The sequence below is a fragment of the Dendrobates tinctorius genome, unplaced genomic scaffold, assembly GCF_039654945.1.
Source record: "Dendrobates tinctorius isolate UK_male_01 unplaced genomic scaffold, ASM3965494v1 ptg000215l, whole genome shotgun sequence".
Lineage (NCBI taxonomy): Eukaryota > Metazoa > Chordata > Amphibia > Anura > Dendrobatidae > Dendrobates > Dendrobates tinctorius.
The window spans coordinates 5,001,789-5,024,711 of record NW_027361882.1 but is presented as its reverse complement, the minus strand read 5'-3'; positions in this window follow the sequence as shown (position 1 = coordinate 5,024,711).

The following is a 22,923-nucleotide window of genomic DNA, read 5'->3' as shown; positions in this document are numbered from 1 at the left end:
TTTGAGGATGCCTCCCAATTGAAGGATCCGATGGATCGCAAAATAGAGAGCCATCTTAAGTCCTGGGAAGCCTCTACGAACCCGCTCAAAGCAAATATTGCATCCACCTGTGTAGCCAGATAGCTGTTTTTCTGGCTACGTACATTGGAAGACCACCTGTCGGGGGGCACTCCAAGGGAGGAAATCTTAGCCTGTTGCCTTTTGGAGGATTGACAGGGAGTCTATTTAGCTGACGCTTCGGGAGAAACGGTACGGGTGGCAGCAAGGTCCCTAGTCTTCTCAAACTCGGCCAGGAGAGCCTTGTGGCTGAAGTCATGGGGAGGCGACATCACTTCCAAAACGAAACTTTGTGCCATCCCCTTCCAGGGACACCATGTGTTCTGGCCAGTCCTCAATGACATCCTTGAGAAGGCTTCTGACAAGAATAGGTCACTGATGGAACAGAAACCCGCAAAAAGGCGTTTTTTTCATCCCTCACGGGAACAGACTTCTCAAAGGGCGTTCAGAGGGAAGGGCAAAATGGGTCGATGGAGCTACCCGAAAGGGGGTAAAGGAAGAAACATCCTTGTGCCCCAACAGCAGCAGCCCCCGGAAAAGCAGTGACTCCCGGGTAGGGGGGGGGGGGTCGACCCTCACAGTTTTTTGCCCAATGGCAGGCCACGACCTCGAACCAGTGGGTCTTGCACACTATACAATTTGGACTAAAACTGGAGTTCGAGCACCCCCCCGCATGCCCTAAGGATTACCCCAGCGCATTGCCCAAGTCTGCAAAAAGTTCTGTGGCTTCAGTTAGAAGAACTGCTACGGGAGCAAGTGGTCTTGTATGTACCTCCTCAGGAGGAGGGCAGGGGACATTATTCTCGCCTGTTCCTGATAAAGAAACCCTCAGGAAAGCTCAGGCTCATTATAAATCTAAAACCCCTGAACCACTTCATCAGGTACCGTCGACTCAAGATGGAGTCAGTAAGATCAGCGATTCCTCTTATTGGATGAGGTTGGCAGATGGCGACAATAGACCTAAGGGATGCGTATTACCACGTACCCATTCATCCGGACCACCGGAAGTTTCTGAGGTTTGCGGTCACCCACGACCGAGGAACCAGCCACCTTCAGTTCAACGCCCTGCCGTTTGGGGTATCCCCAGCACCAAGGGTGTTCACGAAAATCATGAAAGAGGCAGTCATCTTCATTCGGCTTCAGGGGATATGCATTGTACCGTACCTGGATGATCTGCTTATCGTCGCCCCATCAATAAACTGGGTGAACCAGGACGTATCAAGGACCCTACAGATTCTCGAAACTCTAGGGTGGATACCAAATCTCCAGAAGTCAGCCCTCTGTCCTTCCCCGAGGAAAAAATTCCTGGGGATCCTCTTGGATTCAGAGAACAGGACGTCCTTTCTTCCCGAAGATCGTCAAAAAGACCTTCGGCAGAAAATAATTCAGAGACCAAAGGGCGCCGACGCTGAGGGACGCCATGTCCATCCTGGGCTCTCTGACAGCGTGCATTCAGGCAGTGTCCTGGGCACAAGCTCATACGCGAGTCCTCCAGTCGCATGTCCTGACAAATATGAAAAAATATCCAAACATCCTGTCAAAAAGGGTTCTACTTCCAGGACATGTAAAAATTTGGCCCTCTGGTGGTGGCTGAGCTACCGAAACCTGAGGCAAGGAGTAAGCTGGGATCAGCTTCTTCTAAAAATACTATGCACCGATGCCAGCCTGAGGGGCTGGGGAGCTGTGGTCGAAGATTCATACTTCCAGGGATAATGGCCCCAGAACATAAAGGCTTGATCTTCAAACCTAAGGGAGCTGACGGCAGTGGAAGAGTCACTGAAGGCCGCAGCAGCCCTCGTCAAGAATCATCAAGTCCGGATATATTCCGATAACGTGACCAGGGTGGCATATCTCAGGCATCAAGGGGGCACAAGGTACACCAGCCTAAAGAAAGTAGCAGCAAGGATCTTCCTCTGGGCAGAGAAGCACCTGTTCTCCATTTCCGCAGTACACCTGAAGGGGTCGGAAAACATCCAGGCAGACTTCCTGAGCAGGAAGGATGTCCATCCAGGAGAATGGTGTCTGAACCAAGAGGTGTTCCAGGCTCTAGCCTCAAGATGGGGAGATCCAGAAGTCGACCTGTTCGCAAATGCACAAAATACAAAGGCTGCGACCTATTTCTCCCTCAGTCCCACGTACGGGGCCAGGGGGACGGATGCATTTGCATCGATCAGTCGCTACGTCCTGGGCAGCAAGGGGAAATACGTCTTCGGAGCAGATATGCAGAGCGGCCACCTGATCCTCTGTGCACACCTTTACTAGACACTATAGACTGGATTTCAACAGGGATCGGACGTTCGGCAGACGCGTCTTGCAAGCCGTAGTCCCTCCCTAAAAAACTAACGTTGGCATGACTCCAAGGTCGCTGTCGTGGAAGGTGACTAGAGAAAATAGAATTAGACTCACCGGTAATTTGGTTTCTAGGAACCTTCCACGACAGCACTAATTTCCCTCCCGATATGATATATTTACCTGATGATTCCTGCTCTACTGGCAGTAACTATTCATGCTAGTATGTTCAGAAAAAACACTGAGGTAGGAGGAAGGGGAGGGTTATTTAACCTCTGTGTGTTCCTGTCTCCTATTAGGGAGGGGAGACAACCTCCAAGGTGGCTGTCGTGGAAAGTTCCTAGAAACAGAATTACCGGTAAGTCTAATTCTATTTTTACTCTGATTTCTTTACATAGTTTTTTCTTTTAACCAACAGCTTTTTTGAAAGCCATCTTAACCTTTTCATTTTGTAGCTTAGCTTTTGTTCTAATTCTTGGGTTTAAGCATGGAATCCAAAGTGCACAACAGAACCCTGATGTCCTGCCCCATCTGTTACAAGACAGATGGCAACCTTGGCACCCACCCAAGAAGAAAATTCTTGTGCAAGGGTATCCTTGACCTCATCCTTGCTGCGGTTTTCAAAAAAAAAAAAAAAATCTGGTTGCTTTGGAAGAAGGGCCTTGCCATTGAGCACAATGAGGTTGAGGATCTGGTGCGTAATGGTGGGCGTCTTAAACCATGTCCATTGAGAAATGCAATGACATTTTCCAATCAGCCATTTTATGCTAGAATTCCCCAGAAGAATGGCCATTGCGAGAAGGTTACCATCATGAGGATAGAAGGACTCCTAATAGCCTAGATGACAACCAAGGGACACGATGATGCAATCTCTAAGAGAGATTGTGTAGATAACACAGCCAAAGGAAAGAACGAAACCAAAGAAGACACGACTGAGCCACATAAGGAAGGTCAAAAAGAAGAGGAATCATTGATGGAAACAAACAGCAACAAATGAGCCCAATGCTGTCTGGAACCATAAATTGACATAAAATGGCCAAGGGATGTATGTTGCGAGTTCATTTTCCCCTTCACTACTGAGGCCCGAGGAACTCCCTCTTCTGGTAAAGAAAGGTAGTGAGCCTGATTATCAAACACCTGAGTCTGATGATGATGACTGGCTGAGTGGAGTTACTGACTGGATATAAGGCTGCCGACGCCCTTCTGCCCTGCGGGTGATTTCTCTGTGGGATCCTTGGAGACCAGTCTGAATTCCTGCTCCTCTAAAGCCAAGTTTTCTGCTCGGCTTTTTGCATTCGTGCTTTGACTTTGTTTTGCTTTGTTTTTCTGGATTTCTGCCATTCCCTGCTGGGGTGTGCTGAATTCCTTTAGCTCTGTCTTATAAAAATACCTGAGTGCTAATTTAGTTTTTGAAGCCTAGCTGCTTCAGGGTCTTATTCATATCAGCTTGTTGGTTTATGTCTTTGATAGGGTTTTGGCAGATTGCAGACAGCAACCTTCCTTTCCTGTTCTGTTTAGTTAGCTTGGGCCCCGTCTTTGCTCAGTCTTTCTTTCTATCTGTGTGAGTGTTTTTTCATCTTGCTTCACCGTCATATGTTGGGGGCTGCCTTTTACTTTGGGGTCTGCTCTGGGGCAGATTAGATTTCCTTTTCTGTCTTTAGGCTATTTAGCGCTCTGGCTGTGATCGAGGGGTCTAGGGCATCGTAGGAAACCCCCACGGCTACTGCTAGTTGTGTTGATAGGTTCAGGGGTCTGCAATCTGATAGTTGCCAACTTCTCTGGTTTTCTGGACGTAGCTTCTATTTTTGTGTCTGCCTCCTACGGTGACTCAATCATAACAGAATCACCCGCCGTACCGCAGATCCTAGAGTACTCAATAGCAGGAAAGCATTGTAAAAAAAAAAAAAAAAAAAAAAAAAAGTGTGTATATTTTTTCCTCTATATCTGAGGCCATAGGGGGAATTTTTTTTTCTCTCAATGGAGATAAAGCAATTGTCTGATCGTGTGGTGCAGCTCGCTGCGGAAGTGCGGGGAATTTCCGCCTACCTTGCTCATTCACATGCTGCTGAACCAAAGATTCCTACACCTGATGTATTTTTTGGGGATCGGTCTAAATTTTTGAATTTCAAAAATAATTGTAAATTTTTTTTTGCCTTGAAGCCTAACTCGTCAGGGAGCTCCGCGCAGCAGGTTAAAAAATTGTCATCTCTTTGCTGCGTGGTGATCCCCAGGATTGGGCGTTTTCATTGAAACCAGATGATCCTATTCTGACTAATGTGAACGCATTTTTTCAGGCCTTGGGGTTGTTGTATGACGAACCTAATGCCATTGATCAGGCTGAAAAGACCCTGATGGCATTGAACCAGGGTCGTGATTCTGCAGAATTGTACTGTCAAAAATTCCGAAAGTGGGCAGTACTTACTACCTGGAATGATAATGCCTTGGCTGCTCTTTTTCGGAAGGGGTTGTCAGAAGCCGTAAAAGATACTATGGTGGGATTTCCTGTTCCCTCTGGTCTTGACGATTCTATGTCATTAGCCATTCAGGTTGATCGGCGTTTGCGCGAACGCAAAGCTGCACGAGAGGTGTTGCCACCTGTTGAACAAATGTCTGAACCTATGCAATGTGATGGAGTTTTTTTCCAGAGAGCAGCGTCAGGAGTTCAGAAGGCGTAATAAGTTGTGTTTTTTCTGTGGAGATGCCTCGCATATTATTTGTCTGTCTGTCCTAAACGAGAGAAACGCTTTGCACACACGTTTTCTGTTGGTGGTGTTCAACCTAAGTTTCTTCTGGCTATTACTCTGATCTGCTCCCTGTCCACATTTTCCGCCAAGGCTTTTGTGGATTCGGGAGCAGCCCTAAACCTAATGGACTTGGATTTTGCTAAACGTTGTGGATTTCCGATGACACCTCTGCAGACGCCTATCCCTTTGAGGGGGATTGATGCTACTACTTTGGCTAAAAATAAACCTCAGTTTTGGACCCAGGTGGTAATGCGGGTCGCCCCAGACCATCAAGAAAATTGCAGATTTTTGGTGTTGCATAATCTGCATGATACTATTGTTCTGGGGTTTCCCTGGTTACAAATTCATAATCCAGTTTTGGATTGGAAATCTGTGTCTGTGGTGAGTTGGCGTTGTCGGTGTGCCTTTAGTGAGGCTCCGGTTTTTTCCACCTCTCCTCAGTCGCATGATGTTCCTGATTATTTGGCGGACTTTTATGATGTATTTAGTGAGAATGAGTCTGCGTCTCTGCCTCCTCATAGGAGTTGTAGAAACTGAAAGAAAAAGAGCGCAATAGGGTCTTACCCGAGAAAACACAGATATAAGTCAATGGTTTATACTCACCCTCTGCAGGAGAGTAACAGGCATAAAGGAACAAGGTCAGCTTGCTGCACATCCAAATGACCACGGCGTGGCCATAAATCTTCAGATTCAAGGAAGGAATTTTTATGGATTAAACGTGCGCTACCAGACCATCACTCCTCACAAGTTGTGTAGTTAATACATTTATTTCCCTACGCGTTTCATATCATCCCCAGAGGAAGAAGTTTTTAACTTTGAAACGCATAGGGAAATAAATGTATTAACTACACAACTTGTGAGGAGTGATGGTCTGGTAGCGCACGTTTAATCCATAAAAATTCCTTCCTTGAATCTCCTCATAGGAGTTATGACTGTGCAATTGAACTGAGCCCGGGGTGTAAATTTCCCAAGGGTCGGCTCTTCAATTTATCTGTACCCGAGCATGAGGCTATGCGATCCTATATTAAGGAGGCGTTGGAGAAGGGTCATATTAGACCATCCTCGTCACCCTTAGGTGCCGGGTTTTTTTTTGTAGCCAAAAAGGATGGATCATTAAGACCTTGTATTGATTATTGTGCCCTCAACAAAATTACTGTTAAATATCAGTATCCGTTACCCCTGATTTCTGATCTATTCTCCAGAGTTAAAGGTGCTTGCTGGTTTACCAAGCTTGACCTCAGGGGGGCGTATAATCTTATTCGCATTAAGCATGGGGATGAATGGAAGATGGCGTTTAATACTCCAGAGGGACATTTTGAGTACCTGGTGATGCCTTTTGGGCTCACTAATGCCCCTTCTGTCTTCCAGTGCTTCATGAACGATATTTTCCGAGATTTTGTCAATAAATTTTTGATTATCTATCTGGATGATATTTTGATCTTCTCCAAGGATTGGGATTCTCATGTGGAACATATTTGGACTGTGTTCCGGATCTTGAGGGAGAATTCCCTGTATGTCAAAGGATCTAAATGCCTTTTTGGAGTACAGAGGATTTCTTTTTTGGGATTTATTTTGTCCCCGTCAACTATTGAAATGGACCCGGCCAAGGTACAGGCCATTTACGATTGGGTTCAGCCCACTTCTTTGAAGGCCCTCCAGAAGTTTTTGGGTTTGCTAATTTTTATCGGAAATTTATAGCAAAATTTTCTAGTATTGCCAAGCCATTGACTGATTTGACTAAGAAGGGTGCTGATGTGTTAAATTGGTCTCCGGAGGCTGTTTCTTCCTCTCAGGAGCTGAAGCGAAGATTCACCTCCGCCCCGGTTTTGCGGCAACCTGATGTCTCACTTCCGTTCCAGGTAGAGGTGGATGCTTCTGAGATTGGTGCAGGAGCTGTTTTGTCCCAAAGGGATCCTGTAACATATAAAATGAATCCCTGTGCTTTCTTTTCACGAAAGTTCTCTCCATCTGAACGTAGCTATGATGTGGGGAATAGGGAACTGTTGTCCATGAAATGGGCATTTGAGGAGTGGAGACATTGGTTGGAGGGAGCTAAGCATCAAGTCGTGGTCCTCACTGACCACAAGAATTTGATTTACCTAGAGTCGGCTAAGCGCTTGAACCCTAGACAGGCTAGGTGGGCCTTGTTTTTTTACACGTTTTGATTTTGTGGTTTCTTTTCTTCCTGGAACTAAGAATGTCAAGGCAGACGCCCTCTCTAGGAGCTTCTTTGCTGATTCTCCTGTGGTGACCAAGCCTGCTATCATCTTAGGCGAAGGGGTAGTTCATTGCTCTGCTTTGGCTGGTCATCCAGGTATTTTTGGTACTAGAAATCTGGTGAGTCGGTCTTTTTGGTGGCCCTCCTTGTCTCGTGATGTCAGGAATTTTGTGCAGTCCTGTGGGACGTGCTCCCGGTCTAAATCGTGTTCTCGCTCTAGTGGGTTGTTGATGCCTTTGCCTGTCCCCAAGAGGCCATGGACCCATATTTCAATGGATTTCATCTCCGATATGCCTGTCTCTCAAAGGATGACTGTTATTTGTGTGATTTGTGATAGGTTCTCTAAGATGGTTCATCTTGTACCACTCCCTAAGTTGCCGTCTTCCTCTGAGTTGGTGCCCCTGTTTTTACAACAGGTGGTTCGCTTGCACGGGATTCCTGAGAACATTGTATCTGACAGAGGAGTCCAGTTTTGTGTCTAGGTTTTGGAGAACTTTCTGTTCCAAGCTGGGAATTCAGTTGTCCTTCTCCTCTGCTTTTCACCCTCAGACCAATGGGCAGACAGAGAGAACAAACCAGACCTTGGAGTCATATTTGAGATGTTTTATTTCTGCTGATCAGGATGATTGGGTTTCATTTTTGCCCTTGGCCGAATTTGCTTTAAATAATAGAGCTAGTTCTGCCACTTTGATGTCACCTTTTTTTTGTAACTTTGGGTTTCATCCTCGATTTTCTTCAGGGCAGGTGGAGCCCTCTGCCTGCCCAGGTGTTGACACTGTGGTGGAGAGAATGCACCAGATCTGGGACCAAGTGGTGGATAAGTTCTCTCTCTCCCAGGAAAAGGCCCAGCGGTTTTCCAACCGACACAGGACCATTGGTCCCCAGTTTAAGGTTGGTGATATGGTGTGGTTATCATCAAAAAATATTGCTATGAAGGTGGCTTCTCCCAAGTTTAAGCCTAGATTTATTGGACCTTACAAGATTTTGGAGATTATTAATCCAGTCTCTTTTCGTTTGGCTCTTCCTGTCACATTTAAAATCCATAATGTGTTCCATAAATCTTTGTTGAAGAGGTTTGTTGAAGCGGTTGTTCCGGGGGTGGCACCTCCAGACCCTGTATTGGTTGAAGGTAACATGGAATATGAGGTAGAGAAAGTACTGGATTCCCGTCTGGCTAGACGGAGACTCCAGTATTTGGTTAAGTGGAAGGGTTATGGTCAGGAGGATAATTCCTGGGTCTCTGCCTCTGATATTCATGCCAAAAGATTGGTGCGTGCCTTTCATCAGGCTCACCCTGATCGCCCTGGTGGCGTGGTTGAGGGTTCGGTGACCCCTCCTCAAGGGGGAGGTACTGTTGTGAGTTCATTTTCCCCTTCACTACTGAGGCCCGAGGAACTCCCTCTTCTGGTAAAGAAAGGTAGTGAGCCTGATTATCAAACAACTGAGTCTGATGATGATGACTGGCTGAGTGGAGTTACTGACTGGATATAAGGCTGCCGACGCCCTTCTGCCCTGCGGGTGATTTCTCTGTGGGATCCTTGGAGACCAGTCTGAATTCCTGCTCCTCTAAAGCTAAGTTTTCTGCTCGGCTTTTTGCATTCGTGCTTTGACTTTGTTTTGCTTTCTTTTTCTGGATTTCTGCCATTCCCTGCTGGGGTGTGCTGAATTCCTTTAGCTCTGTCTTCTGAAAATACCTGAGTGCTGATTTAGTTTTTGAAGCCTAGCTGCTTCAGGGTCTTTCCATATCAGCTTGTTGGCTTATGTCTTTGATAGGGTTTTGGCAGATTGCAGACAGCAACCTTCCTTTCCTGTTCTGTTTAGTTAGCTTGGGCCCCGTCTTTGCTCAGTCTATCTTTCTATCTGTGTGAGTGTTTTTTCATCTTGCTTCACCGTCATTATATGTTGGGGGCTGCCATTTACTTTGGGGTCTGCTCTGGGGCAGTTTAGATTTCCTTTTCTGTCTTTAGGCTATTTAGCTCTCCGGCTGTGATCGAGGGGTCTAGGGCATCGTAGGAACCCCCCATGGCTACTGCTAGTTGTGTTGATAGGTTCAGGGGTCTGCAATCTGATAGTTGCCAACTTCTCTGGTTTTCTGGACGTAGCTTCTATTTTTGTCTGCCTCCTACGGTGACTCAATCATAACAGATGTACATGAGGAATTCTCTGGATTTGGAAACAATTGCTGGCTTTGCAAGATATCAAAAACCTTCCGAGTGGTGAGATACAAGCAGGAGGAAGAGAACATTGCTCGATTTCTGTACTTCATGGACATGGAAAAGCCTTCACTGAAGTTCATTTTAAAAGCCTATTGGAAATCTCAATGTTGTATATAGTTATTGGTCTTCTCCAAACATTCACCAGACCTGTCTAACTATGAAAAATGTCAAGCGGTTCATATATTACCTAATGAATGCAACTGTAAGCAGGTACTGGGATTCAGTAACACAGGGAATGCAATTTAATTGTAACAAAAGGGAAACTCCTCGCAGGATAATTAACAAAAGAGATTTTAATTTAACAAAACAGTCCTGTATTAAACTAATTGTGACTATGTTCCTCAGCCGCCTGTAGTAAAAATGGAGTTGTAGTAACAGCAATGGCCGGTATGGAGTCTTCAGGCATCACCCACCAACACACGAACAAGCTTCTGGTGGCAACGGGCGTTCTCCTGTTTTGCCCGTTGAGCCCTTAGTCCAACAATTGGTAATTGGTAATTCTGAGATGGGTAAAGCTGTAGAAGTCTCTACCCAGTGCGTGTTCCACTGCACATCTGTCAACAGGGGGAATAATGCTCCCAGTCCGGCACCTGGCACACGCTCCTTATAGCGAGTGTCATACGCTGTCTGGCTGTGTGCTCAATGCCCCGCGTGCTCCCTGGCTCTGCAGGGCCAACGCACAACTTCTCCCTGGCCTCTGCTCCGCACTGTCTGCAGAGCTTGGCACACACCTGTCTCTGCTAGTGGGAAATTGAACTGCTTTCCAGAGCTTCCTGCTCTTCGCCGGATCTCGCCACGACCTCTGTCAACATGTCCGGTTCCCCATTCTTTCCCCAGGAACATTGGACGCAGCCTCGACCGTTCCAGATCCAGCATTGCTTAGGTACTCGCAACCCGGTCTGCCTCCTTACACAGTCTCACTTCATCATAAAGACCAAAAGACATAAGACGACGTGGGAATGTACCTCAGCCAGCTAGGAGAATTTCAAAAGTGGCTCAAATGAATCTCCAGTCAGAATATCGTGAAGGGTAATAGGAAGAAAAAAATGTACCTTTTCACTTTATTCAATGTAGTTTGAATTTCCAGAGAAAACCGCTTGTTGGACGAGATGGAAAGACCAGATGAGGTGCAATCTCTCCTGACAGTTGCTTAGACAGGTTTTGAAAAGGATATAAACAAGGTGGACCAGGATGAAAGGCTTTTAGATAATGACAAGCAAGTTATTCTCAACCATCTTGAATGCTATATAACCTCTAATAAATTACAACGACCTGGGGTGGTGCAAAACATGACTAAGTAACCTGTAATACATTTACCTTATATTTTTATAGATCAACTAGGTAAAGCTTTTATTAATGCAAATTTCACACTTTAACTTGTAGGTCGAAGAGTGGAAGAAGAGCTCCTCCTCGTCAAAGTCATGTAGGAGCAGTCATACATGAGCACAATACAGCAGCGAACCAGATTGTGGTATTGGTTTTGAATAAAGAAAGATAAATATTTAAATAGTTTTTTGTCTATCTTCTCTATGATCGATCTGACATTTTTCATTTTATTTATTATTGGTTTCAAATTTATATTGAAAAAGTCTGGCCTAATTTCCTGAAAAACAAAAGAAAAAAAAAAAAACAAAAGCAAACAAACAATGGACACAAGAATTTCTTCATCCGGGGAACAAAATCCACAATATTTCTAGTGATATCACAAGATTTCATAAACAGTATTTCTGAATAGTGTCACTAAGGCTAGTTTCACACTAGCGTTTATGAGCGCAGCGACGGCCTGCGCACGGCCGCCGCTAAGCCCCGCCCCTGCCGCGCCTCTGCCGGTAGCTCCGCCTACCGGCGCATGACGCTGCATGCGCCCTGCGTCCCCTATCTTTATCACTGGGGGCGCAGGCCGTGCGCAGTATGCGTTTGGCGGCGCATGCGTCCTTTTGACGGTGCGCCGACCTGCGCCAAACGCAACCTGCTGCAGTTTGGTTGCGCCGGTGCACCGTCAAAAAGGCGCATGCGCCGCCAAACGCATACTGCGCACGGCCTGCGCCCCCAGTGATAAAGATAGGGGACGCAGGGCGCATGCAGTGTCATGCGCCGGTAGGCGGAGCTACCGGCGGAGGAGCGGCAGGGGGCGGGGCTTAGCGGCGGTCGTGCGCAGGCCGTCGCTGCGCTCATAAAACGCTAGTGTGAAACTAGCCTTAGATGTAGATTCTACTATAGATGTGCGGTAACTGCCTCAATACTTTACCGATTCAGCATTTCTTGGTGTATAGACAATTAGACATACACACATTACTGTGGTACAGTACTGTATGCACTGGTAAACCGAGGAACAAGAAATATACTGTGTGTGGTGTAGTGACCACTGTGTCCACTAGGGGGCGCTGTATGGATATCCCAGGAGAGTGGATGAATGGCGAAATACGGAATGACCGTTATGTATCTCAAGGTGGGTGGCCTTGAGATTGAGATTTATGTGTGTGTTAGTCAGCAGTGATACTGCTGAGGTGCTGGTTCAATGTGTCAGGAACTAGTTAGCTACAAACCCACCCAGGGGGTGTGTTTAGTAACGCTATTGTAAAGTGTATGTTTGTGTGAAGGACCTGTGATGAGGTCGTAGCCATGTGACCCAGTGCGCGTGGCTACAGACCATATAAGGTGGCCAGGGTAGGTCACATGGGGTGAATGCTGGGACCCAATTGGTCCAGTGTGGAAGGTCCCACTGAGATGGAGCTTCCTGGCTAACAGCCTGTGAAGTGGCTGTGGTGAATGGCTGCACATGTCTGAGAGTTCCCAGGGGAGGGAATGAATGTCTGCAGTAAGCTGAAGAAGCCATGAGGAAACCCGGACGTGGGTGAGATAAGTGAGGCTAAGAGAGCCTGTATGCTGGACATTGTATAATCTGTGTGAACACAGGGTTTACAGAGTGAAGCTTTGTCATGGACGCTCTGCTGTTTATATGCTGTTTCCAGTTGCTGCTGTAGGTTTATGATGTTGAATAAACTGCATGGACTATGCTTGTTTCATTGAAAACCCGTGCTGTATCTAGTTTTGTGGCTGCCAAGCGTGTATGCCCTACCCGAATGACAGCGCTACCTCACAGTGCATTGTACGGCATTTTGACCCACAGACACCATGAGCTCAAAAAGGAAATGCTATAACGGAGTACCAGACCGGAATGGTGGAGAAGTCCCAAGGCACAAATCTTATGGCTTTCTGCAAAGAAGATGTTGGATATCCGACTGGTCCAGAAATGGTGAGAAGAGAACAAGAAACTCAACCAACAGGTGTGCGAGGGAAATGCCAAAAAGTTCAAAAGTGGATCAGGTTGGCATCCATTATTTCCTGGGCTGGAATACCATCTGATAATGAGTTTCTGAAAGGAGAGCAGAGACTTTGGTTGTGTGCTGGGCTAATATTCAAGAATTTGCCCTTACAATAACCTCACAATTAGAAGTATACCCAGAAGATTTCAAAGCATCCCAACACTGTCTGGACGGCTCCTCTCAGCGATGTGAACTGTATCCAAGTTCCACAACAAGGTTAAAGCTGGAAGATGCTCAAGTTATTATACGTGCACTTATACAAATCCTTTGTTCATTGAATCAACTTCAATACCAACTTTCCAACATGATCACTATGGATGAAACTGCCATATTTTTGGGCCAAGGATCACTCAATGTCAGTTGATCAGCTGGTGCCTCCTCAGTCTACGTTCCCTCCACAGGTTATAAAATTGCACATGTTACTTGTATTTTAGCAATTCATCTGGATGGAACTAAAGCCACACCTCCAATCATTACCAAGTGCAAGAAGAAGCTGGAACCATACTTCAGGTATTTAGATTCTTGAAACGGGAAAAGCCTGGTGCACACAAGCCGGTATAAGGAAATGGCATGATATAATGCTGCCACTTGTTTTAGGAGATGGCCAAAGAAGCCTGCCAATATGAGATCCAGTTCACACTGTGCTAAAGACATGAAGTACTTCCTTAATGAGAGAAAAGTAGATAAAATAATTATTCCCGCAGGAATGACTGCTGATCGCGTGACTCTTGATCATGCAATAAATATGCCATCCAAGGACCATTTCATATGAAAATTAATGGCTACTTTGAAATTAGAATGGAGAGAAATCAGCGTGGCATCTTTGTGAAGCCTAGACTGAAAGGTTGTGAAGTGCTATTGCTAGACATGAGGAATTAGGGCCAAAGAGTCTAAAGGCAATAGTCACAAGAAATTCATCATAACATTCAGGATTTGGAAAGTTATGACGTTGCAGAAGATGACAATATGACAGACTAAATGTTGATTTTTGTTCACGAATACCGGTTAATGTACATGGGAAATTTTATAGGATCTCAAGAAAATCATAAAGGAATTCAGGGTTTGGAGAGTTATTATGACAATGTGATGACATGATTATATTTGAATTAATGTTAATATTTTGTTAAATAATAAATGTGGTTTGTTCATGGAAAAATAAGACATCCCCTGAAAATAAACCCTAGAGCATTTTTGGGACCAAAAATATTTTAAGACCTAAAAATCTAATTTTCAGGGAAACACTGTATTTAGCTTATTACTAATACTTTGATGGAATGTGAAATTAGGAGGATAAAAAAAAAAAAAAATAGTAAAAACCATACTGACATGAAATTGTTACCATCTGCATTAGAAAATCTCACTTTTTTCTGGTCGGTGTTAGGGCTGTTGGAATGCACCAAATATAAGCGCACCAAGTGCACGGCATCACACCTGCCAACGCCACAAATAGATGCTATCTACTGTGAAGTGCTGAGTGCACAGTAGCGTACAGGCAAGCCACTACTAACCACTGAAGCTAGGCCCCGACTGCCTCCTACCTGCACTACTGCATTTTTTGCTTTATAAGACGCACCACAAATTTTGGAGGAGAAAAATAAGAAAAAAAAATATTTTTTAATAAAATGGTGGTGCCTTTATAATCCTTGCATCTATTGCTTACTGGGGTTGGTGGCTGCAGTGTAGCAGGGTTCCAGGCTCGCTGCTGGAGGAGGCAGGCATGGAGTGATGCTGCAGGCCACATTTAGGGATGAGGGGGAGCTCCGATGTGTGCCGTTGCTGCTGCAGGGTCTTGTGCTGCGGGTATCTCTGGTGCCCAGCGGTGCTGCGTTGTGTGCCCGTCGATGCCCGGGGCTCTGCCGACATTGTGAGACAGGCCAGAGCCCCGGCATTTCCTCGGTTCCGTGTGCGCGCTGTGGTGCCGGTAAAAAAAAAAAAAATGGCCACCGGCGCATGTGCAGATGGGATCTCGGGACCCAGTTCTCGAGAGATGAGATCTGAAATCTCATCTCTTGAGAGCTGGGTCCCGAGATCCCATCTGCGCACGCGCGGCAACATTTTTTTTACGGCACCACCACGTGCGCGCACACAGGGAACCCAGGGAAAATGGCCGCCAGCACTTGCACAGATAGGATCTCGGGACCCAGCTCTCGAGAGATAAGATTTCAGATCTCATCTCTCGAGAACTGGGTCCCAAGATCCCATCTGTGCATGCGCCGGCGGCCATTTTTTTACCGGCATACAGGGAACCGAGGAAATGCCGGGGCTCTGGCCTGTCGCTCAATGTCGGCAGAGCCCGGGGATTCAACGAGCACACAACGTGGCACTGGAGACACCCGCAGCACCGGCCAGCAACTGCCGGACGCCCCAGATCACAGCCTAGGTAAGGCATGTCAGCTTTGTAAGACGCACCCCCGTATGTCTTACAAAGCGGAAAATACGGTAACTGGCAGGGCTGATCACCATGTGTACCAAGGGTAGGGGTTTCATAATGAGTCAGTCACCAGAGACATTCATACGGGCATACAACACTCACTCCACAAATCTATACTAGCGCACAGAATTGCGATCCTTTTATAACCGCAGCCTTCTGTCATGGTATCTGGAATTTTGGTCTGACAAGCTAAGGGTTAATGGTTAGAGCCTCTCTTTGGCCTCAGGGAGGGTATTTATGGCCACAGGCGAGCAACCTTCCCTGTCGTTTATACTTCATACTTGAGTGTGTCTGACCCGGTCTTTGCCAAGTGCCTCTCGCCTGTTTCCGTGTCTGTGGTGTGTATGACCTGGTCTGGTTTCTGGTTTCTGGTTTTTGTCTCTTGGCTTTCTGATTTGGTACCGTCCTGCTCGACCCGTGTTCTGACCTTTGGCTTCCTTAGACTACCCTCTCGCTGTCTGATTTTGTACCGTGCAGCCCGACCCGTGCCTGACCTCCTGCTTCCCTGACCATTCTTGTTCTGCCTGATTCTGTACCGCATTGCTCCTCCTGTGCATGACTTCTGGATTGCCCGACCATCGCTACTGTATAAACCCCTGGCTCTGAGCCCCCTGCCTGTCACCTCAGTGTCCGTGCGATAAGCTCTGCCCCCTCTGAAGGCACAGGTCACGTGGTGCTAGGTCCTGCAGCCTCTGAGCGCTTCTACCAGCGCTCCGCCCCTTCCACAGGTCCTGCGACCTCCCAAACTGTGTTCCTACACGGGCCCCTCTGACAGCCCCGCGGTCTGAGTTTCTACACTGACGCTGGGACCGCTGACCGGTCACGCTACCCTCCTGCAGATAAGGGTAAGCGTGATATTATAAACGACCTTTACTTTTTCCTTCCCCCCCCCCAACTCATCCTTCTGTTACTACCTGTTTTGATACTTGTGTGTTAGTGTGTGGGGGCAGCGTCGGACTGGAACACCTTGGGCCCACCAGAGAAAATCATTCTTGGGGCCCACTATGTAGCTGCATAGAGTTAAATACCAGACCACCAATTATGCGGTAAAACACGCTAATATCTGGGTATAATATAAGGTTGTACATGTCTTAATTATGTAGCAGGAGTTGGGGTAGCCCCCTCATAGAATATAAAGCAGCCCCCTCACATAGTATAATGCAGCCATCTCATAGAATATAATGCAGCCATCTCATAGGGTATAATACTGCCCCCCTCATAGGGAATAATGCACCCCCTTATAGGGTATAATGCACCCCCTCATAGGGTATAATGTACCCCCTCATAGGGTATAATGCTGCCCCCCTCATAGGGTATAATACTGCCCCCCTCATAGGGTATAATACTGCCCCCCTCATAGGGTATAATACTGCCCCCCTCATAGGGTATAATACTGCCCCCCTCATAGGGAATAATGCTGCCTCCTCATAGGGTATAATACTGCCCCCCTCATAGGGTATAATACTGCCCCCCTCATAGGGTATAATACTGCCCCCCTCATAGGGTATAATACTGCCCCCCTCATAGGGTATAATACTGCCCCCCTCATAGGGTATAATACTGCCCCCCTCATAGGGTATAATACTGCCCCCCTCATAGGGTATAATACTGCCCCCCTCATAGGGTATAATACTGCCCCCCTCATAGGGTATAATACTGCCCCCCTCATAGGGTATAATGCTGCATCCTCATAGGGAATAATGCTGCCCTCCTCATAGGGTATAATGCTGCCCCCTCATAGGGTATAATACTGCCCCCCTCATAGGGAATAATGCACCCCCTCATAGGGTATAATGCTATATAGATATATAGATATAGAGTTAGATAGATATAGATAGAAAGATAGATGTAGAAATAGATAGATATAGAGATAGATAGTAGATAATGGATAGAAAGTAGATAATGGATAGATATAGATAGAAAGATTCATAGAGATAGATAGAGATAGATAGAGATAGATATAAAGATAGATATAGAAAGAAATATAGATAGATAGATAGGTAGATAGATATAGAGATAGATAGAAAATAGATAATGGATAGATAGATAGATAGCTATAAATAGAAAGATATAGAGATAGATATATAGATAGATATAGATAGATAGAGATAGATAATAGAGATATACAGATATAATAATAATAATATAGACATATATAGATAGATATAGAGATAAATATATATAGATAGATGGCTATAAATAAAAATAGATATAGAGATATATAGAGATAGATAGATATAGAGATAATAGATATAGAGATAGATAGATATAGAGATAGATATAGAGACAGATAGATATAGAAAGATAGATATAGAAAGATAGATATAGAGATAGATATAGAGATAATAGCTAGATATAGAGATATGTATAGAGATAGATAGATATAGAGTTAGAAAGATAGATATAGAGAGATATAGAGATAGATAGAGATAGCTAGATAGATAGATGGATAGATAGATATAGATAATAGAGATAATAGATAGATATAATAGATAGATATAGAGATAGATATAGAGATAGATGGATAGATCAATAGATAGATAAAGAGAGAGATATAGAGATAGAGATTGATAGATAATGAGATATAGAGATAGATATAGAGATATAGTGTTAGATAGAAAGATAGATATAGAGATAGATAGATATAGAGATAGATAGATATAGAGATAGATATGGATATAGAGATAACAGGTATAGAGATAGATAGATAGGTATAGAGATAGATAGATAGATATAGAGATAGATAGATAGATATAGAGATAGATAGATAGATATAGAGATAGATAGATATAGAGATAATATATAGATAGATAGATATAGAGATAATATATAGATAGCTATAGAGAGAGATATAGAGATAGATATAGAGAGAAACAGATATATACAGTATATAGAGATAGATATAGAGATAGATAGGTAGATAGATATAGAGATAATAGATATAGAGATAGATAGATATAGATATAAAGATAGATAGAGATAGAGAGAGCGGTAGATAGAGAGAGATAGATACAGAGATACCGGTAGATAAATAGATAGAGAGATAGATATAGATATAGATAATAGAGATAGATAAAGATAGATAATAAATATAGAGATAACAGATAGATATAGAGATAGAGTAAGATAGAAAGATATAGAGATAGGTAGATATAGATAATAGAGATAGCTAGATAGATAGATATAGATAGATATAGATAGAAAGATAGATATAGAGATAGATGTAGAGATAGAAAGATAGATATAGAGATAGAGCGATAGATAGAGATAGATATAGATAATAGATAGAGATAAATAGATAGATAGAGAAAGATAGATAGATATAGAGATAGATATAGAGATAGAAAGATAGATAGATATACAGAGAGATAGATATAGAGATAGAGATAAATAGATAGATATAGAGAGAGATATAGAGAGAAATAGATATATATAGAGATAGATAGATAGATATAGATATAGAGATAGATAGATAGATATAGAGATAGATAGATATAGAGATAATATATAGATAGATATAGAGATAATATATAGATAGCTATAGAGAGAGATATAGAGATAGATATAGAGAGAAACAGATATATATATATATAGAGATAGATATAGAGATAGATAGGTAGATAGATATAGAGATAATAGATATAGAGATAGATAGATATAGATATAAAGAGAGATAGAGATAGAGAGAGCGGTAGATAGAGAGAGATAGATATAGAGAGAGATAGATACAGAGATAGATAAATAGATAGAGAGATAGATATAGATATAGATAATAGAGATAGATAGATAAAGATAGATAATAAATATAGAGATAACAGATAGATATAGAGATAGAGTAAGATAGAAAGATATAGAGATAGGTAGATATAGATAATAGAGATAGCTAGATAGATAGATATAGATATAGATAGATATAGATAGAAAGATAGATATAGAGATAGATGTAGAGATAGAAAGATAGATATAGAGATAGAACGATAGATAGAGATAGATATAGATAATAGATGGAGATAAATAGATAGATAGAGAAAGATAGATAGATATAGAGATAGAAAGATAGATAGATATACAGAGAGATAGATATAGAGATAGAGATAGATAAATAGATAGATAGATAGATATAGAGAGAGATATAGAGAGAAATAGATATAGAGATAATAGATATATATAGAGATAGATAGATATAGATATAGAGAGAGATACAGAGAAAAGATATAGAGATAAATATAGAAAGATAGATAGATATATAGATATAGAGATAGAGATAAATAGATAGATAGATATAGAGAGAGATATAGAGACTAGAGAGAAATAGATATAGATATAGAGATAATAGATATATATATAGATAGATATAGATATAGAGAGAGATAGATACAGTCGAGAAAAGATATAGAGATAAATAGATAAAGATAGATAGATATATAGATATAGAGATAGAGCGATAGATATACAGAGAGATAGATATAGAGATAGATAGAGATATATAGATAGATAGCTAGATAGATATAGAGAGAAATAGAGATAGATATAGAGATAGATAGAGATAGATATATAGATATAGATATAAAGATAGATATATAGATAGATATAGATATAGAGATAGAGCGATAGATAGCGAGAGATATAGATATAGAGATTGATAGATACAGAGAAAAGATATAGAGAAAGATAACGGATAGATAAATAGATAGATAGGTATAGAGATAGATAGATATAGATATTAGATAGAGATATATATAGATAAAGATAGATAGATATAGATGGTAGCTAGATAGATAATAAATATAGAGATAATAGCTATAGAGATAGATAGAGTAAGATAGATAGATATAGAGATAGATAGACATAATAGATAGATATAGAGATATATATAGAAAGATATAGAGATAGATAGATAGATAGATAGATAGATATAGAGATAGATGTAGAGATAGAAAGATAGATATAAAGATAGAGCGATAGAGATAGATATAGATAATGGATAGAGATAGATATAGAGATAGATAGATATAGATAATAGATAGAGATAGAAAGATAGATAGATATAAGAGAGATAGAGAGAGATATATAGAGAAATAGAGATAGATAGATAGAGAGAGACAGATAGAGAGAGCGAGAGAGATATAAAAAAAAAACAAAACACAATACTCACCTCTCCTCCTCGCTCCCACGCTGATCCCGGCTTCAGTGTCAGGAGCTGCCCCCCTCTGCCAGACACACAGCGGATGCGCGATGTAGTGACGTCATCGCGCACTGGCTGTGAGCCAGGAGCAGAGAGGACTGAGGGCGGCGCCGGCCCTGATGCAGAGCGGCTTACTGGGCTGGGGCCGGGGCCTCTGGGGGTGGAGACTGTGAAATGATATTCACTGCTTCGCAGTGAATATTCATTTCTCTTTAGCAGCGGGGACAGGGGCTCCTGCCTCCTGACACCCGCTGCTGCTCCGCTGGCAGGGGCCCCCATAGCAGCTGTATGGTGTGCGACACACCACTGGCTGGGGGCCCCTGGAGCAGCGGGGGCCCTAGGCAACTGCAGGCCCTGTAATCCAGCAGGTGCCAGGGCCCACCAGATGCCAGGGCCCACCGGAGAATCCTCCGGTTCCCCGGTGGGCCAGTCCGACGCTGTGTGGGGGTCTGCTGCAGTCATGGACCCGATGCAGGCATTGTCGGAGCAAGTGAAGCAGCTCTCCCAAATGTTCCAGAAAATGAGTGTGCAACAGCGCAGTATGGCTCATATCCAGCAGCAGCTGGTTAATACTGTGCAAGGGGCTATGTCTTCCGAGAGTAGGGATGTATCCCTTATGTCCCCTGAATCCCCGGTTAAACTGCCTGACTCCTTTTCTGGAGACAAAAAGGAGTTCAGAGCGTTCCAGGAGGGGTGCAAATTGAAATTCTCCCCTAGACGAGCGAGGTCTCAGGGAGAAAATCAAAGGGTGGGGGTAGTCATCTCCCTGTTGCGAGGTGCCCCACAAGCCTGGGCATTTTCGTTAGCACCCTCAGCACCAGAATGTATGACTGTGGATGCGTTTTTTGAGGCCTTGGGCTGTATCTACGATGAGCCTGATCGAGTACGCCTGGCGGAGGACATGGTGATGAGCGCACGTCAGGGTCGGCACTCTGCAGAGTGGTATTGTTCTGAGTTTCGGCGGTGGGAAGCGGAAGTCACTTGGGACGATGCGGCCCTCCGTGGTCTGTTCCGTAGGGGCTTAGCAGAACGCCTTCAGGATGCACTAGCCCTGCATCCGCCTCCTGATACCCAGGAAGATGCCATGACACAGGCAGTTCGGGTGGATCGACGGTTAAGGGCCAGAAGGGTGATGCACTCCGAATCACCTCTGTTCGCTGGGAGCAAGGAGGTGGGGGCCAGTGCTATACCCATGGAGATTGGTGCCACATCCATCAAAGAGAGAGAGGAGACGCCGGCGGGATAAACAACTGTGCTTTTATTGTGGAGAAGCAGGACATTGGAGGAAGACTGTCCATCCTGTCCCTCGTCCTCCCAGCCGTCGGGAAACTACTAGAACTGGGTAGTGATCGAGGAGGCTGCCCAGACCCGCAGGTACCTTTTTCCTCATGCTCCAAGCTGTTGCTTGATGTTGAACTGCTGGTAGACAAATGTCGTTTTTTTTCCACAGCTTTGGTGGACTGCGGTTCCTCTCTTAACCTGGTCAGTGCCAGCACCGTCTCCAGGTTCAAGATAGGGACAGTCAGGTTAGGGACCCCGTTGAAAATCGTGGCAATTGACTCCTCCCCTCTCACACGTTCGGGGATTCGTTATGCCACCAATACCTTTGTGTTACAGGTTGGCTCCTCCCATGTGGAGGAGATGAGATGTTTCGTTATGGATAAATCTACCTGAAGGGCTGGTGTTGGGTATGCCGTGGCTTCAGCAGCACAACCAGGGAATTGACTGGGAAAGGAGGGTAATTGTTAAATGGGGTCTGAAATGTGATGACTGTTCCTATAAAGCTGTGTGTTGTGTTTCCCCTGAAAAACCTGTCTTGGAGTCTTCTGTGTGTCTGGAGGGCATTCCGGAGTGCCTGAAAGACTTCGAGGACGTGTTCGCCGAAAGCGAGGCCGAGGCATTACCCCCACATAGGCTTTTTGACTGCAACATTGATTTAGTCCCAGGGGCCAAATTACCCAAAGCCCGTCTATATATTCTTTCATGGCCAAATGTTCAGGCCCTGATAAATTAAACAAAGAAAAGTCTCCGTAAAGGGCATATCAGACCTTCGGTCTCCCCAATAGCAGCGGGGTTCTTCTTTGTTAAAAAGAAAGATGGTGGCCTGCGTCCCTGCCTCGACTTTCGGGAACTTAATAAAATAACTGTTAAAAATGCATATCCCTTACCTCTGATTCCCGATCTGTGCAATCAACTCTCGGGAGCAAAATGGTTCTCCAAACTAGACCTTAGGGGGGCTTATAATCTAATTAGGATTAAAGAGGGGGATGAATGGAAAACGGAGTTTCTTACTACTGAAGGGTTGTTTGAGAATCTTGTGATGCCATTCGGTCTCGCCAACGCACCAGCAGTTTTTCAGAATTTTATTAATGTGATTTTTGCAGACCTGATTGGCCGCTTTGTCGTCATTTATTTAGACGATATCTTGGTTTTCTCCACAGATGAACAGTCTCACCT